The following is a 19,044-nucleotide window of genomic DNA, read 5'->3' as shown; positions in this document are numbered from 1 at the left end:
CTCAGTAAGTTCAGGTCTGTGCTCCGACATGTTCCCAGCCAGGCTGCGCTCCCTACACGAAACCGGAACTCACTCCCACTCACGTGGCTGCATTTCCTACAGAGCCTCATCGCCGATTTAGGAGCTACACACTCCTTGCTCATTTGTTTATCTGAATCCCCATGGTGGGATGCAGGTTCCCAGAGGGCAGGGTGTCCTCTGCTCTCTTCCCTGGTATATCTCAAATGCCTGGCACATAGTACGTGCTCCCGAGGTACCCTTGCCTGAACGGGGCCGACATGGCATTCCTCAAGCCAGAGACAAACGGGACCACAGCCTCCTCTCTCTGAAACTGGCCTTTCTGTTCCTGGAGACACAACACCAGAAAGGTCAGCCCTAGTCGGACACGTTTAAGCTCCCCAGGAGTGGCCGTTGGTCCTCCCTTTGGAGGGGCCATGGGGAGCACTAGACAGCCAGCAGGCCGGAGCTGTTCTTTCTGGCCAGGGAATTGGGGCAGGACACAGTTTATTTGTTCAGCCAGCACGGGGCTGACTCTGTGGGGGCAAATGGCAGGACCTGTCAGACAGAGGAGGGGAGCAAGCAGGAGGCAAATGCCACACCCATGGCGCATGCTGCCAGGCGGGCTGAGAAGATGCCCCTCAACCCAGTCTAGGGGGCTGAGAGACTTTCTGCAGTTGTAAGATTAAGTCCAAAGGCCTTAGCCAGGAAAGCTGGGTCCAGAGATACCCCTCAAGTGGGGAAAGCAGCCAAGGCCGATACAGGAGGGGATGGGGATCTGCTGGGTTCAGCGCCATGGCTGAGCTTTGGGATGAGCAGGGCTGAGATGGAGGCTGCTGTCACCCCGAGGCAGCTGGGGCTGGGAGGAAGAGCAGTGTGGGAGCCAGCTCCTGTGGCGGTTGCAGAAAGGCCACCACCATCGGCTGCTGGGAGAAGGGCCTGTTGCTACAGAGGTTGGGCGAGACACCAGGGTGGTGGTGAGGTTGTAGACAATCAGATGGATTTGTGAGCTTGGTTCAAAACCCACAACCTGGGCTTCAGGCTTCTCATGCGTAAATGAAGAGGCTGGTCTGGGTTCTCTCCAAGGGACTTGGCGTCTTGAATGTCTGGGTAATTATTCTTCCAATCCCCTCCACTCCCGAAGGAACATGAAGTGGCATGGAGAGTGGGGAGTGTCACCCACTGTCGGGAAAAGCAGGAAGCGTCTTCAAGTGAACCACCACAGCAGAAACCGTGCATGGCTCCAGGTTGCTGAGACACCACTGCATCTTGTGGGAGAGGAGACAGGGTGTTGAGGATGACATGTTGGCTTCCCAGTGCCGGAATCTGTAAATGTGGCCTTGACTGGAAAAGGGGTCTCTGCAGACATCATTCAGTCAGGGATTTTGGAATCGTCCTGGATTCAGGGTGGCCCAATATCCAACAAGGGTGCTTATATGAAAGGGGGAGACTGAAGGAGCCTGGGAGGAAGGCCACGTGACCAGAGAGGCAGCGGTGAGAACCAAGGGGCGCCTGGAAACCCCCGAAGCTGGAGGAGTCAGGGAAGACCCTCCCCGGGGTGTGGGTCCTGCCGGAGCCTTGGCGTTTGACTTGTAGCCTCCAGAACCATGAGAGGGTACGTTTCTGTTGCTTTAAGCCACTTAGTTTGTGGTCACTGGCGGTGTCAGGTACGGGACACGCATTCAGGAGGAACTGCAGGGGGATTAAACCCCAATGGCGGGACGGATGAGGAATCCGTAGAGGATCATCTTTCCCTCAAGTTTCAGGTCCGGGTTCTGGCAGAGCTGTGGGCTCCGCAGGGGTGGGGGAGGTGCATCAAGGAGACAAGAGACATAGGGGGTGGAGGGGGTCGCTTGGCGCCTCTTTCCTCCCCGAGTTGGGCACCTGCGGCTGCCCCGATGGAACATTCTGGGCCTTGTGTTTGCCAGAGGTGAAATCTTGCAAAATGATGGGAACGAGGGGGAGTGTGGCTGAACTTGACTTCACCTGCCCTTGGCTGTGACCTTGGAGCCCCAGGAGCCTTTGCTGTCAACCTTGGAGATGTTTAAACCGGGAAAGAGACAGCACGGGAGGGGAGTAACACTCTGCTCACACAGGGCGAGCGTGCACTGAGGCCATGCTGCTCCTACAGAGGGCGGCCCGCCTGACAGTGGAGCCGTGGGGACAATTTCCGAGCACTCACTGCCCCCACCACACCCAAAGGCGGAGCTCAGCACTTTGCCTGTGTTACACCATGGGCGTCTCAGCCTCCCACGAGGGAGCTGCTGTTCTAGGCATTTTACAGTTGAGGAAGCTGAGTCCAAACAGCCTTCCCAAGGTCATCCTGTCAGGAAGTGGCAGGGGTGGGGGCAGAGTGGCTGAGGCTCCTGACAGCTCTCAGCCTCAGGAGCCTCCAACTAACAGGCTCTGTGGGCTTTGTGTGTGCAAGCCACCAGGTGTCCCTCCAGGGAGTGGGCCTGTCCAGAGTCAAATCCGGCTGGACCTACCATGCCGATGAGGTCCCAGTATGGGTTCCCACACTCAGGGCTGAAGGTTCCCCAGCGGCTGCCACCACTGGAAAGACTATAACAGGTTTGGGGTCCCTCCTGGGCAAAGACTCCAAAACCAAGCGTGAGTCTGGCGCACCGGGAGAAGTGACTGAGGGGGTGGGAGCAGGGCTGGAGCATCCCGACGGGGACACCAGTGCACTGAAGCCCTGGACCCCTGATCTGCCGCCTCTGCTGGTGGAGCTGGGAATCACAGGGCTGGGTGGGGCCCCTGCCCAGGGACTCCAGCTGTGGTCTGGGGTTGGGAACTGGGTGTCAGTGTTGGCCAAAGCTTCCCAGGTGGTTCTCATGTGCAGCCACGGGTTATATAGAGGTACAGTCTGGAGAGACCTGAGGTCAAACTGCAGCCCTGCCCTTTCCTGCAGAACCCAGGAGGTGGTTCCCGCACAGCCCCGAACAGAGCTTGCTGGACAGAGAAACTTGAGAACACCTGAGCACCAAAAGCCCAGTGAGGCCACGGTCACCTGCCGTTCTGTGGTGGGAGAGGCTGGGGTGGCCATTGGCGTCCTTGGAAGGCCTCTAGTTTATTACAGAGTCCCCTGGGCAAGCTCATTTACAGACAAGGCTCAGGGTCAGAAAACCTAATGCTGGGCCCGACTCTGCCAGGGTCCCAAGTCTTCCCCCAGGCGAGTGGCAGCCAGAGCCGGGTGAGAGTGACAGGATGCAGACACAGAGGGGAGACCCGCTCCTGCTGCCCGCTCCTGCCCATCCACCAGGACGAAGGGGCCAGACCCCAATGTGGCAGTGGGTGGGAATCGATGTGGGGCTGGTGACCAGAGGACAGCCCCCAAGCTTGGCTGAGACAGGCATGAGTGGTGGTTGATTCTGGGGCCTGATGACAATGGCTGATGCGTTTTGGGTGCATTCTGCACCTGGGACGAGTGCCAGGGCCTGGCACTTTCCCAAGATCACATGACAGGCATGCAGTGGCACTGGGTTCCCACCCAGGTCACCTGCTCCCAAGTCCACAAGCTGAAGCGCCTCACTCCAGGGCCACCTCCTGGGAGCCTCTCCTCCTGCCTGGCCTTACCAGGCCTCTCCAGGACACCAACCCCCTCCTGGAGCAGCCCCTATCCTTCCTTGTTCCTGGCCCTCCTTACCTGATGATGAAGGGGCCGGGTGTGGCAGAGGTGATGGAAGTGACTGGCTGGCCGGGGAGGAGTGGACACAGTGGGGCTGTCCCTCCCCCAGGGACCCCCCTCCCACTGACAACAGAGGAGCCAGGGGACAAGAGGCCAGCCTGGGCCATTTGTTGCATCACAAAGTCTTGCCTGGGCAGTGGTGGGCAGCCTCAGGGTGGCTCTGCCTGAGGGCCCAGCAGGCCCTGCTCCCGTCCTCTGCTGTGCCTCCACCAGAGCATCTGCAGCTTCAGTGGTGGCACCTGGAAAAGGAGCACATCTTGCCAAGGTATGGCTGAGGGCAGGTTGGGTTGCTGTGACAACAGGTACACAGGGCCCTGCACACAGATGCTCAGTAAACACCTGCTGAAGGACGTGCCTTGCCCAGACACATGCTCGCATGTGCTGGCACAGGGTTCAAACTCAGACCAACCTCACTGCCCTTCTGGTACCTCCTCCCAGGCTGGCCTGCTGGCTGTGAGGATATGGAAACCCTGGGGATGGAGATTTCTACCTGTCCTGCCTCCCTCCCACTTCCTGCAAGGGAAGAAATTCTCCGTGGAACCCCCCTGCTGGACCGACTCTCCTCCACCCCTCTACACACTTACAATCAGGCCAGGGCTCAGTCAGCTCGGAGCCTTCCTCTGGGAGAATAATATTCAGGAGGCTGCCGGCCTGGCGGGGAGCTCTGGGCAGAACCCTCCTTGAGAGCTGAGATCCACAACCCCCACCAAATTTCGGCCCATGTCATTGACTGTCCATGGTTATTCTCCTAAGAACTGTCCTTGCATGGGCAGCCGCTGTGAGGGAGGAGAAACGCACCCCCATCTCTAGAGCAATGCACCTCCGTCTCTCTGCCACGTCCCCTTGCCAGCCATCTCCACCCAGCACTGCTTCCCCACCCACAGGGACACCTCCTGCCCCTCCTCATGTGGACACCAGCACTTTGCCCCAGATCCCAGGGTGAACAGTGCAGCTGCTTAAAGACAGCACAAATCCTAAGAAGATAAGGTGGATGACATCAGAAATGTTCAGAGGGTTGTACATGCCAGCTGCGGGAAAAGCCCTGGGGGCCACGTCTGTGGGCACCTGGGCCTCTCTGAGAGGCGGCCTTTGCAGACCTGAAGAAGTAAGTGTCCTTCTGTGTTGATGTGAGCTTTCTTGTCAGAGCTGCAAAAGGAGACACAAAAATCACAGCTCATTCCAGGAGGCGCCCGGAGCCAGCAGCAGCCAGCAGCATCGTCACCACCACAAGCAGCCGCCGAGGACCGACGCGAGAATGAACACGAGGGCCATGGAGGGGGCAGCCCAGCCTTCCAGGTCAGCAGTGCAGTTCACCAGGGCCTGCCAACCGTGTTGCTCACGTTTCAAATTCTGTTTACCAAACAACCACAGAAACCTTTTAATAAAACATCTCACTTGAAGGCCAATGTGAAAAATTTTACATAAAAAAATCAATTTCACTGGTTTACATTGTTTTATACATTAAAATTGATATATTTACTTGTTTTTTTTAGACAGGGTCTCACTCTCATCCAGGCTGGAGTGCAGTGGCGTGATCATAGCTCACTGTAGCCTCGACCTTCTGGACCCAAGCAATCCTCCCCATTCAGCCTCCCAAGTAATTGGGACTACAGGTGCTCACCGCCACATCTGGCTAATACTATTTTTATTTCTTGTAGAGATGGGGGTCTCCTTATGTTGCCCAGGCTGGTCTCCAACTCCTGCGCTCAAGCAGTCCTTCTGCTTTGGCCTCCCAAATTGCTGGAATTAAATTGCTCATTAAGGCTATGAGCCAGTATACCCAGCCAAAACTGATACATTTACTTACTGTAAATTTAGTAATGGCCACATGGCTCGTAAGTGACAGTGCCAGGCTCAGGCCCCATCTCTGGGTGCTAATAAAATATTTTCTAGCCTCTGTACCCCTATGTAAAAATAGAGTTGAAAAAAAAACTGGATATAGCTCTGTTTTTATGTGCCTGAGGGTCAGCAAGATGTCAGAGATGACAGTGCATCCTGTGGAGGGGCTGGCACCGTCTGATGAGTATTGAATGCAGTCAAGTGCAATTCACAAATGACACGTGCTCCAAGGCAAGCTGGATTTCGTCAGGAAAGAGACTCTTGGGCTCCTGCTGTAGAGGAGGGACCAGAAAATTCAATGACTGCACCTCTTCTCTCACCTCAGCTCTTCCACCAGGCAGCCCCTGCCTCTGCTCCAGAGCAATGTCTGTCTCTGTTGGTGAAGACCCGCCTTCACAGCATTAGACGCAGTGGCCTTTTGTTTCAGTCATCAAGATGGAGATCCAGAAGCGCTTCTCCAAGGCTTGAGCAGTGGCTGTGCAAGAGAGGCTAAGTCTGGACCAGCACTGAATGCTGTATCCCAGGGACACAGGAGCCCGTCCTGCATGTGGATCTGTGACACTTAAGTGTGGGGTCCGTGGCAGGTGCCCTCCTGCCTGGGTCTAAGGCCGGTGCCAGTTATGGTTGTGGAAGCCTCACATTCCTTTCAGAAGAGGTACAGCAATCGGCTGCTTTGCTGTAGGGTGGTGCTGACATGATCCTTAGGTCATGAGTAAAATCTCCACTTTCAACCACAAGGCTGCTTTGAGGATTGCAACACGTGGGCAGCAGGGGTTTGAGATGTCTGCGGCTGGTTTCTAAGCCAGCCTGTTCCTGTGGTTGCAGAGTAGTGAGCGGGAACTCTGATTCATACAGATAAAAAGCTACAAATTCTAAGTTTTAGACAGTTCTCTCTGTGTGCTCTAACTCACAGATTTTGGGAGAGGCCCTCAGGCTTATGAAGTCAAGATGACCTCATGCTACAAGCCGACAGGTTGGTGGCTCCAACGTGCTGATACCTGATGTATCACATTGGTCAATCAGCCACTTCCAGTGCAGTTACAAATTCGATTTTAAGTGAAATACTTTATTAAGTATTCTGGAGCTCTGGAAGGCCTGCAGGATTCAGCCAGTCCCTCAACGCCACTGTGCCACGCAGAGGCCAGGTTCTGCTGGGGTCCCTCACCTCCTGGCCACTGAGGGAAGCTCCTCCCAGGACGCCAAGGTCTGGCTTCTATCTGCATGTAGCTTCTCCTCCTAGTCCAAATGCTTATCACAGGGCTTTCGAGAACACATCTAATGGCCAGTTGCAATTACGTGGCTCGAGCCTGTAATCCCAGCATTCTGGGAGGCTGAGGCGGCTGGATCACTTGAGGTCAGGAGTTCGAGACCAGCCTGGCCAACATGGTAAAACCCTGTCTATACGAAAAATACAAAAAAAATTAGCCAGGAATGGTGGCCTGTGCCTGTAGTCGCAGTTACTCAGGAGACTGAGGCAAGAGAATCGCTTAAACCTGGAAGGTGGAGGTTGAAGTGAGCCAAGATCGCCCCATTGCACTCCAGCCTGGGTGACAGAGCAAGACAGATCAACTCAAGGGCCAAGTGTACTTTGTGTCCAGAGCTAAAACTCTTCAAAGGAATGCCCAAGGTGTGAGATTCTGATAATCTGGTGGCTCTTGGATAAAGCAATAATCTCATTTAACCCTTTTCCAAGTATTGCTCCTTCACGAGTCTTCTGAGGACTTTTTGAGTCCTCAAAGAGAAAGTCTGTTTGGTACTTAATACACATTTAAAAAGTCTTAACATTTATTAATGACCCCCCCTTTTTTTTGAGAGAGAAAGCAACTCTACCTCACTGAAGTTTAATACTGCTTTGTTTTTATATTAATTTGTACTCTTAACTTCTACTTAAGGAAAAAAAGGAAGCTTTTATTGATAGGAGTGATAAAAAAACATTGCGACAGTGGTCAGCAAATGACCGGTGCTTGGGACCCATGGACTCTAGATTTAGTGGGGTTGGATTTGTGATCTGCGCTCCATGCCTGAAGCATGGAGCGCAGTCATGTCCTCGGCCTGAGTTGAGACCCATGGAAGGGGCTGGAGCGGGCCCTCTGAGACATTTGCAAATGACCACTCTCCTGCTCTACTGCAAATGATGACACCATGGGCGGGGCAAGGAGGACTGACCGCAGCGGGCTCGGACTCGGAGCCAGAAGAGCCCCAGGGGAAGCTTCTGAAAGCAGGCAGAGCGGCTGGTTTGGGCAGCCCCAAACGCCTGCCCTGGCTCTGAGTATCCTCACCTAAGCCATTCGACGGAGTGGGGAGCGGCGGGCAGGCTCTGGGTGCAGGTTTAACGCCAGGCTCGGTTTACTACCAGTTAGGAATTTTAACATCCAGCGCCCTATTGCAGAGTAGAGGAGGCTGGAGGGGCGCAACACCGCCATCTCGCGGCGACGGGGTGCACAGCGCCTGTGAGGACCCAGACTGGGGTCCACCGGTCCCAGAGAATCATTTTCAGCATCAAAACGAGTCCTTGTGCTATCCATAAGGAGTTTGCCATGCGGCAGGTACCTTGCAGGACTCCAAGCCTGCCTCATCTTATGTGATACCCACAGTCCCTGAAGGAAGGGATCACTAATATCCGCATTCACAGGACGGAACTGGAGGTGTCCTTGTGTTCACAGCTGGGCAGCCCACCCGACACAAGGGGGGACTTGGGGACTGCTGTCTAGCTCGCAAGAGGTGGAAGTGGGCTACTGAGAAGGACGGCCGTGTGTCGATTCGCCTTCCCCTTTTGTTTAAAAGGAGCTTCCCCGGATGGATTAGGTGGCAACGGCAGTGTGAGCATGGAGTGCCCAAGCCCGTCCCCTTGGCCAGCCCCTTCAGCTCTCTGGGCCTCAGTGTCTTCACCTGTCAAACAGGGACAGGGACCCTCCTTCCCGGGGCCAGGTGGGGTCTGACTGAGTTGGTGCAAGCCAGCGTTCCATGCAGGGCAGCTGGGGTGTGACTCCTGAGGAAGCTGGGCTTGGGGAAAGTGAGATCTTGTGGGCTCTGAAAAGGAGGGCCTGTGCCCTGTTCCCACACAGCATCCCTGGGGCAGGTCTCCGTGGGGAGACCAGGTCAGGGCCAGGCATGTCCAGAAAGACCCTGCCTTTAAGGGGCTATGGAGCCCTGGGCAAGGAGTGTATCCAAGTAACCAGCGTGGCCTGAGGCGGGGGGCCCCTCTGGAAATGTCACATTGGAGCAGGCCCTGACGATCTTGCAGGCCTGGCAGCCACCTCCTGCTGGAAGCCACGCAGGGCCCCTGCCCTCAGATAGCTTCTCGTCTAGTGGAGACACACACACGAAACTGCCTTGCTGAGAGGCTACCAGGAAGGAGAGGCTCCAGTGAGAGGACAGCAAATAATGGGGGAATGTGACCGGGTCAGGCAGTTGGGGAAGGCTTCGTGAGCAGAGGACAATGGATGAACTTTGGAGGCTGAGTGAGCATTGCCCAGGAGGAGCAGAAGGGAGAGCATTTCAGGTGGAGGGAGCAGCAGGTGCCAGGGAGGAAGGACAGAGGACAGGGAGTCCCAGACAGAGGGAGGAAAGTGTCAGGAGGGCCTGGAAAAGCAGAGAGGATCTGGTCAGGCCACAGTAGGCTTGGGAGACCACACAGGGGGCTGTGTGTGAGAGGGAGGGTGACAGGGGTGGCAGGAGGGAGGAAAGAAGAAGAAAATGCAACCTGATTTGCATTTCACAATGACAACTCTGACTGCTGGGGTGAAGAAGGATCTGGAAGGGTTTGGCATAGGCAGGCGGGCAGACCAGCTGCGAGGTTAGTAACTGCACATTATCAGGAAGGTGGCTTTGTAACGGGAGCAAGGCCAGTGGCCTGTCCAGGGGCCCAGGGAGGGATGGGAGGAGGGGGTGAGGGAGCCCCAGGGACGGTGCCTGGGCTTCTGTGTTACACAGTTGGATGGCTGGAGGAGGCCTTGCCAGGAAGAAACAGCTGGGTGAAGCCAGATTTTGGAGGGAGGGCGTCTGCATTCAGCCTTGGCTGTGCTGAGTCTGAGCTGCCACTGAGCTATCCAGGGGAACACACAGGTCTGGGGTGTCTGTGTCACCAGTGAGGGGACCATGCAAGTGATCGTCCTAACTGAACACTTCTGAGTGAAGAGTATCTCTGTTAAGAATGATGCCACAACAGGCCCATACAGGGCCTGTCCCTGGCAAGCAGGGGCACTGGGACCCTTGCTATTGGTAGTTAGGAGAGCAGAGATATGGATGAGGGCGAGATCCTTAGGGAAGGAGGGGACTCCTGGAAGCTGAGAGGAATGGCTGGCCAACAGTGGTGGAGGACAGGTGCGGACGGCCAGGAGGGTGTGCACCTACGCCAGCACCGGGAGCACTGGGAAGTACAGAGAGGCCGACGGTGGCCCTTGGCCATTGCTGAGGGGGCACATGGCTGGATGTACCCCTTTGGAGGTCACTGGGGGCCTCGGTGAGAGCTGGTGAGGAAATGGAGACTGCAAATGGCCAGTTCTCTGAAGCAGCGTCGTTTCCATCAAAATGGCTGCTGGTATCTTTGAAGGCAGCCCTCTGGTCTCCCTCCCTCCTTGAAAGCTCTCAAGGAGGAACTCACGTTCAGAGGGTGCTGTCTGAGCAGCAGGAGTGAGGGCTGCCTTTCTTCAGTGAACCAAAAATACATGCCAAGCCTCTCCTAAGTGCCAGGTGATGCAGAAAGATTTACGGAACGGACTTGAGTTAATAAGCTGTGGGTTCAAGCCTGTGTCACAGACACACGGACGCTTCAAAAGCAAGCTCTCCTGCTAGGTGGGATATGGCCCACTCCAGTTCCCCTAGTTACAGGAACTGCATGGGCCGCTCATTTCCCCTCGTCAACATGAAGAGGGGACACCAGCTATTGTACTCAGCTGCTCCAGAGAGACACCTGCTCTGGCTGGGCTCACCACAGGGCCAGATCCCCCATCTCCAAACGGGGCCATTCCCACCATGGCCCGGGCTGAGTCTGTCTCTGCAACGGCAGAGCTGTGGGCAGCCTGCTTCCTTTACGACAGCCAGGTCCGGGTTCCTGCCTTCCCGTGGTCCGGCTGCCCCTCGCTGGCCTGGATTTTATGCTTTGGTGGGAGCGCAGCTTCTGTCCCTGGCAGCCGAGGGCTCAGATCAATATGGCCAGCACTGTGCACGCTCATGTTTTACAGAAGCCACTCCAGCCTGGGGTTGTCTTCCTCAGTTCCCTGCCCCCTTCCCAGAATGTCCGCATCCTGACACTCCCTGTCCTCAGTCTCAGCCCAGCCAGGCTCCCTTTCTGACCTTATTCCCCTCCAGGCTTGCCAAAATGCGCAGCCCCCTCTGCTCCACCCATTGCTGGGCTTCTCCTCTCTGGGCCTTCACGTGGGCCTCCCCCGAATAGTCAGGAGGTAGACCAGAGCTGTGGAAGGTGGCTGGGTGGTGGCTGGGCCTGGGTTTGAGACCCAGCTCTGCCCTCACCAGGACCATCCGTGCTAGGTCCTCTCCCAGCTCGTGGCCTCATCTCTAAGTGAGAAACACTCACTCCAGCTTCAGGGTTGGGCGTGGTAATCCTCTAGGGAAGGAGGGAGGCTGGGACCAGGGATGTGTACAGAGAATGCCTGGCCCAGAGCAGAGAATCCCATTTCTCTCTCCCTTCCTCAATGATCAAGAACTAGCCAGGCGGGGAATGCAAATACAATTTGGAAATAAAGCAAACAAAGGTGAGAAAGAGATCCAGGGTCGTCCGGGCCCCGCCGGCTAAACTGCAAATGAAGCAGGCTTTCTGTGGAGAAATCACAGGCAGCTTCTGTTTGTAGGAGCTGCCTGGGCCACTCACCTCCCTGGGCCACTCAAAATGGACTTCACATTTCAGTAAGCGCCTCGGAATCCAATTAAAAATCCCAGAGGTGTTCACTCAATTTAAATCTTCAATACCCCTTATGTTTAATGTCAAACAGAGCTCAGAATAAGCCAATGCCTGCACAAAGCACTGAGATTCCCCCAGTTCTGAGGCCACATGGAACGAGGAGGGAACCCCTCTTGGAGGAGAGCGCTGTGCACCCACGGGAGAGGGCAGAGCAAGCAACTCTGGGTTGTTCTTGCCCTGGAGGTCAGTAAAGGTCAAACCTTCAGAGGGAAGGAGGGATGGAGGGGTAGAAAGACAGAGAGGCCTCAGAGTGACCCCAGCGAGTTCAGATTCCAAGGTGCTGCAGAGCGGGTCTGGAGCTAGCTGGGCGGCCAGGGCTCTCCCTGAGGAGTAGGACAGGGGTGCTCAGCCGTCAGGGGTCAGGAGGCCCCTCAAGCCCTGTGCAACGCAGTGCCCCAAGGAGCAATTCCCACCTTTCCACTTAGTCACCTCTTAGAAACTGTGAGTAGAAGCTAGAAAACCAACAAATATTCAAATATCCAAATAAGGGCTGAAAGATCCCGGACCGGCACACAGGTGAGCGTGATGGTGGCGCCCAAGTCCAGATGTGAAACGCCTGTCACGACAGGAACGCGTCTGCTTCCCAGGGCAGGCGTCAGTTAATCGCTTTACATACGTCGTCTCCTTTGAGCCTCTCAGCAGGCCATAGGGTCAGTACTACGATCACTGCCACCTAAAGATGAGGAAACTGAGGCGAAGGAAGGGTAGGTGGCTTGCCCCAGCACCCAGCTGGAAGTGGTGGGGTCAGGATTTGAACTGGGCACTGGCCGGGGCCAAAGGCTGGAGCTTCCTCATTGTGCCTCACACCGCCTTTCAGAAGAAAAAGGGGCCTGTGAACAGGTGAGAGCAGGTGTACCCCAATCCAGCAGCACCCCTAGAATCTGAACCCCAGCAGGGCACAGGTCTGGGTGTCTTGTGAAACCCTGTGGATGGGATGGAGGGAGCTGGGAAGCATCTGACCCACAGATGCCAGGGCTCCAAGAGATGACGGGAGCAGGAACTTAGGTCTGGGGTACAGGGGAACGGAGCGGAGCAGCTCCTAAGATGGGATGGGATGTGGGCTCCAAACGACAGGTCAGGCCTCAGACTGAGATGGGATGGGATGCAGACTCTGGAACTGCAGGTTGGGCCTCAGACTGAGATGGGGAACGCTCAGGGAACAGGCTCCGTGGCAGGGGCGGGCTTGTGACTTCAGCCTTGAACTTGGGACACACTGGAAACTACTCATGACAATTTACTGTATACCTGCTGTGAGCCAAGCACCACCGGGCCCTTTCCAGAGGAAGACGCTGTGGTCAGAGTGGTTGTCCAGGGTTCCCGAGAGCAAGTGGGATGGAAACCAGGTCTGTGAGACTGAGCCCCTGCCCTCTTAGCCACTGTGTCCCTCTTGTGACGTCACCTGGGCACTGAGTAGCACTTTCCTGTAGGATGCAGTTCAGAACACTAAGACCCAGTGAGTAGCCTTTTATAGCCCTCAGACCTGCTGCTGCCTGCTGCTGCCTCCTGCTCTGCAGTGTCACTGTGTCAAAGATGACATATTTAAGACTGAGTGGTCAGATATCCCTCCGGAAAAGCAAGGAGCTGGAAGCCACCTGCCTTTCTAGATATTCTACAGTAGGTGTGAGGGGTAAACAGATGAAAGATTTGTAACATCCATGAAGTAAGGGAAATTTTGGTTCAGTGCAGTATCATAGAGGGACTACAGGCTCCTTCTTACCATGTAGACTGAGGCATGGGGAAGGGAAGTTATCGTATCCATCTACCCATCCTTCTATCCTCTGCCATCTGTCTACCCATGCATCTATCTTCCATCATCCATCCATCTTCCTTCCATCTATTCATCCATCCATCTTCTTTCCATCTACCCTCCACCCTCTATTTATCTTCCTTCCCTCCCCTTCCTTTCTCCCTTCCTTCCATCTACCCTCTATCCATCTTCCTTCCATTAAAACTCTACTATCCACTGGTCCCTCTATCCATCTATCTTCCTTCCATCTACCCAGCCATCTATTCATCTATCCATCTTCCTTCCATCCACCCTCCATCCACCGATCCCTCTATCCATCTATCTTCCTTCCATCTACCCAGCCATCTATTCATCTATCCATCTTCCTTCCATCCACCCTCCATCCACCGATCCCTCTATCCATCTATCTTCCTTCCATCTACCCAGCCATCTATTCATCTATTCATCTTCCTATCCACCCTTCATCCACTGGTCCCTCTATCCATCTATCTTCCTTCCATCTACCCAGCCATCTATTCATCTACCCATCTCCCTTCCTTCTATCCACCCTCCATCCACCGATCCCTCTATCCATCTATCTTCCTTCCATCTACCCAGCCATCTATTCATCTATCCATCTTCCTTCCATCCACCCTCCATCCACCGATCCCTCTATCCATCTATCTTCCTTCCATCTACCCAGTCATCTATTCATCTATCCATCTTCCTTCTTCCTATCCACCCTCCATCCACCGGTCCCCCATCCATCTATCTTCCTTCCATCTACCCAGCCATCTAGTCATCTATCCATCTTCCTTCCTCCTATCCGCCCTCCATCCACTGGTCCCCCTATCCATCTATCTTCCTTCCATCTACCCAGCCATCTAGTCATCTATCCATCTTCCTTCCTCCTATCTGCCCTCCATCCACTGGTCCCCCTATCCATCTATCTTCCTTCCATCTACCCAGCCATCTAGTCATCTATCCATCTTCCTTCCTCCTATCCGCCCTCCATCCACTGGTCCCTCTATCCATCTGTCTTCCTTCCATCTACCCAGCCATCCATTCATCTATCTATCTTCCTTCTTCCTATCCACCCTCTACCATCCATTCATCCATTTTCCTCCCATTTATGTTACTTCCTTCCATCCACCCAGCCATCTATTCATCCTTGCTTCACCATCCATTCATCCATCCATCCAGTCTTCACTGAGGACCTGCTAAATGTGAGGCACTGTAAGAAGCACAAAGATAAGGTTTGATTAAAAACATAAAACCACTGATGACTGTGGAAGCTGGGTGATAGGTTTGTAGGTTCATTATACAATTTCTCTCTGCTTTTATATTCGTTTGAAATTTTCCATAACAGGTTAAAGAGATGCGATGTGAAATGTGGGAACTAGGAGTTGCAGTCCTGAGCATACCTGCCACACAGAGGCAGTGGATGTGTAGCTCTTAGTGGGCTCCCTGAAGGCAGTAATCTTGGAGTCTGTGAGGACCTGGCAGAACACAGCCACCTGGGGAGGCCTTGCAGATTTGAGGGCAGGAGGGACAAAGGGGAAAGGGAAGAGGGAGGGAATGAGAATGAACCTCAGGCCTGAGGATGGGCGTGGGCTGGGGGTGTTTCTGGTCTCCCATCTCTGCCCATTGGACAACATCTCCGATAGAACACTCTGGCTGCCTTTGGGTCTGTCAGCCGTTCACAGGCAGCAGGCCCGAGCCTGGTGAGATGAGCTGCTAGTCAAAGCTGTTAGCTGCCCAAAAGGGTTTTGAGGAACTGGTGCCTAGCCTCACATGAGCTGGATAAAGTATGTTTTTATTCCAAACAGAGTGGGCTCTATGAATGGCTGTGGGAGGTCAGGGAGCACCTGACATTGCAAAAAACAAAACAAAACAAAATTGTGCACTACAGGGGTTCTGTGCACTGCATTCTCATGTGCACTGCGTGTTCTGCAGTGTACTGTGTTCTGTGCACTGCATTCTCATGTGCACTGCGTGCTCTGCAGTGTACTGTGTTCTGTGCACTGCATTCTCATGTGCACTGCGTGCTCTGCAGTGTACTGTGTTCTGTGCAGTGCGTTCTCATGTGCACTGCGTGCTCTGCAGTGTACTGTGTTCTGTGCAGTGCGTTCTCATGTGCACTGCGTGCTCTGCAGTGTACTGTGTTCTGTGCACTGCGTTCTCATGTGCACTGCGTGCTCTGCAGTGTACTGTGTTCTGTGCACTGCGTTCTCATGTGCACTGCGTGCTCTGCAGTGTACTGTGTTCTGTGCACTGCGTTCTCATGTGCACTGCGTGCTCTGCAGTGTACTGTGTTCTGTGCAGTGCGTTCTCATGTGCACTGCGTGCTCTGCAGTGTACTGTGTTCTGTGCACTGCGTTCTCATGTGCACTGCATGTTCTGCAGTGTACTGTGTTCTGTGCACTGCATTCCCATGTGCACTGCGTGTTCTGCAGTGTACTGTGTTCTGTGCAGTGTTCTCATGTGCACTGCGTGTTCTGCAGTGTACTGTGATCTGTGCAGTGCGTTCTCATGTGCAATGCGTGCTCTGCAGTGTACTGTGTTCTGTGCAGTGCGTTCTCATGTGCACTGCGTGCTCTGCAGTGTACTGTATTCTGTGCACTGCGTTCTCATGTGCGATGCGTGTTCTGCAGTGTACTGTGTTCTGTGCAGTGTTGTCATGTGCACTGCGTGTTCTGCAGTGTACTGTGTTCTGTGCAGTGCGTTCTCATGTGCGATGCGTGTTCTGCAGTGTACTGTGTTCTGTGCAGTGCGTTCTCATGTGCGATGCGTGTTCTGCAGTGTACTGTGTTCTGTGCACTGCATTCTCATGTGCGATGCGTGTCCTGCAGTGTACTGTGTTCTGTGCACTGCATTCTCATGTGCGATGCGTGTCCTGCAGTGTACGGTGTTCTGTGCACTGCGTTCTCATGTGCACTGCGTGTCCTGCAGTGTACTGTGTTCTGTGCACTGCATTCTCATGTGCACTGAGTGTTCTGCAGTGTACTGTGTTCTGTGCACTGCATTCTCATGTGCGATGCGTGTTCTGCAGTGTACTGTGTTCTGTGCAGTGCGTTCTCATGTGCACCGTGTGCTCTCCAGTGTACTGTGTTCTGTGCACTGCATTCTCATGTGCGATGCGTGTTCTGCAGTGTACTGTGTTCTGTGCACTGCATTCTCATGTGCACTGCGTGTTCTGCAGTGTACTGTGTTCTGTGCACTGCATTCTCATGTGCGATGCGTGTTCTGCAGTGTACTGTGTTCTGTGCACTGCATTCTCATGTGCACTGCGTGTTCTGCAGTGTACTGTGTTCTGTGCACTGCATTCTCATGTGCACTGCATGTTTTGCAGTGTATTGTGTTCTGTGCACTGCATTCTCATGTGCAATGTGTGCTCTGCAGTGTACTGTGTTCTGTGCACCGTATGTTCTGCCGTGTTTGCTGTTTCCCTGTGCACTTTGTTCTCCGCACTGCATGTGTGTTCTTCTGTACACTGTGTTCTATGCACTACCTGAGTGTTCTCCTGTGCACGGTGTTCTCCTGTGCACTGTGTTCTCCTGCGCATTGTGTTCTCCTGTGCACTACCTGAGTGTTCTCCTGTGCACTGTGTCCTCCTGTGCACTACCTGAGTGTTCTCCTGTGCACTGTGTGTCCTCCTGTGCACTGTGTCCTCCTGTGCAGTGTTCTCCTGTGTACTACCTGAGTGTTCTCCTGTGCACTGTGTTCTGTTTACTGTGTTCTCCTGTGCACTGTGTGTCCTCCTGTGCACTACCTGTGTCCTCCTGTGCACTACCTGAGTGTTCTCCTGTGCACTACCTGAGTGTTCTCCTGTGCACTGTGTTCTCCTGTGCACTGTGTGTCCTCCTGTGCACTACCTGAGTGTTCTCCTGTGCACTACTTGAGTGTTCTCCTGTGCACTGTGTTCTCCTGTGCACTGTGTGTCCTCCTGTGCACTGTGTCCTCCTGTGCAGTGTTCTCCTGTGTACTACCTGAGTGTTCTCCTGTGCACTGTGTTCTGTTTACTGTGTTCTCCTGTGCAGTGTCCTCCTGTGTACTACCTGAGTGTTCTCCTGCGCACTCTGTCTTCCTGTACAGTGTTCTCATGTGCACTGTGTTCTCCTGTGTACTACCTGAGTGTTCTCCTGTGCACTGTTTCCTGTGCACTGTATTTTCTGTGTACTACCTGAGTGTTCTGTGCACTGTGTTCTCCTGTGCACCGTGTGTATTCCTGTGCACTATATTTTCTCCTGTGTACTACTGAGTGTTCTCCTGTGCACTGTGTCCTCCTGTGCACTGTGTGTTTTCCTGTGCACTATATTTTCTCTGTGTCCTACCTGAGTGTTCTCCTGTGCACTGTATTTTCTTCTGTGTACTACCTGAGTGTTCTGCTGTGCACTGTGGGTTCTCCTGTGCATTGTGTGTGTGTGTTCTCCTGTGGCAAGGCCCACCTTGCTTTCACCCGAATTTTAGTGATCTGTAACTCACAAAATGTTAAGAAATTCTGCCTTAGTGAGGAAAAAAAAAAAACCCAAAAACATGTGGTCATATTTGGCTTAAGGAGTAGCATGATCTGATGAGTGGTCTTGCTGAAGGGAGGGCTCTTGGCCCCAACAGTGAAATGGATTTGAACACTACTCTGAGACGTACCTCAGGAGTGCTAGTTCTTAGTGACTTGAGGATGACTTGACATCTACAAACTCCTCTGGTGAGCCAAAACCTCTGTGGATGTGAACTGAACCCATCTTCCCAGCAGCCTGTGTGGTGGGAATTCCTATCACCCCTGTCCACACAGGACAGAACCAGTCAGCACAGGTGAAGGACACAGGCAGGAAGGGCGCCTCCAGGTAAGAAAGGCTACCAGAGTGATCCAGAATGAGTGATTCATCCACAGCACTCTGGAGGCAGCAGGATGAATCACAGTAGACTGTTGGTCTTAACGGTACTGGCCAAAAGCTAAGCAAAGACGGTAAAGCCAGCAGGTTTCTGTAGGCCTGACGGTCTGCGGACACTTGCGGGAAAGAACTCTGCCTGTAGTAGGGGCCGGCAGGCTGCCAGGGTTGAAGTGATTAGCCTGCCAGCTGCTCTGGTGCTTTCAGAATCAGTCCAGAGAACAAGAGGCATGAGAAACCTTCCACCATCACACTGTCTGTCAGGAGGCAACAGGCTGTATGCAGAAGACAGAGAAGTAGCCTGGCATGGTCTGGGAGATAAAAGGCAGTGAAGTCAAGGGGAGGGACCTGTCTGCCCAACTGACGACAGCAAGGACAGCACACCTGCAGATGCATGCACACAGACACACACAGACGTGTAAGCACATGCACACGCAGACGTGTGCAGACATGCACTGATACAGACATGCTCGTGCACATGTACAGACATGCTCGTGCACATGTACAGACATGCTCGTGCACATGCACAGATGTGCACTGATACAGACAAGCTCATGCACACGCACAGATGTGCACTGATACAGATTCAGAGACACGCTTGTACACGCACACAGATGTGCACTATACAGACAAGCTCATGCACACGCACAGATGTGCACTGATATATTCAGACACGCTCATACACATGCACAGATGTGCACTGATACAGACAAGCTCATGCACATGCAGATGTGCACTGATACAGATTCAGACATGCTTGTTCACATGTACACATATAGGCACTGATGGATGCAGACATACTCATGCACATGCACATAAAGACATGCACTGATAGACACACACTAGTCCACATGCACACAGAGACGTGCACTGATACATATATACATACACACACACACACACCTTCCTCCCACAAGCACAGTGATTGCCCCTTCCTTCATCTTTGTTCTTATCCCACTCATCCCAGGCCCCTTCATGTCAAATA

General features: G+C 53.8%; 1 protein-coding gene and 1 long non-coding RNA gene across 9 annotated transcripts in view; one reads left to right on the top strand and one right to left on the bottom strand.

The window, feature by feature from the left end:
- OSGIN1 (oxidative stress induced growth inhibitor 1) overlaps positions 1 to 3,750 on the bottom strand; it is a 39,689-nt gene extending 35,939 nt beyond the window's left edge. For all 8 annotated transcript variants that reach the window (XM_078357850.1, XM_078357849.1, XM_078357852.1 and 5 more), the window contains exon 1: positions 3,644 to 3,750. The gene's annotated coding sequence lies outside the window, so the exon portion shown is untranslated. The remainder of the gene's footprint in view (positions 1 to 3,643) is intronic.
- Positions 3,751 to 3,847: 97 nt separating this feature from the next.
- LOC144580552 (uncharacterized) lies at positions 3,848 to 5,085 on the top strand. The gene is made up of 2 exons (XR_013530235.1): positions 3,848 to 3,950; positions 4,570 to 5,085. It is a non-coding gene; the product is annotated as an uncharacterized LOC144580552 (long non-coding RNA).
- The last annotated feature ends 13,959 nt before the right edge of the window (positions 5,086 to 19,044 follow it).

Source organism: Callithrix jacchus, chromosome 20 (assembly GCF_049354715.1).
Source record: "Callithrix jacchus isolate 240 chromosome 20, calJac240_pri, whole genome shotgun sequence".
Taxonomy (NCBI): domain Eukaryota; kingdom Metazoa; phylum Chordata; class Mammalia; order Primates; family Cebidae; genus Callithrix; species Callithrix jacchus.
Note: the sequence above shows the minus strand (reverse complement) of the source record. Positions and strands in the feature narration are given on the sequence as shown.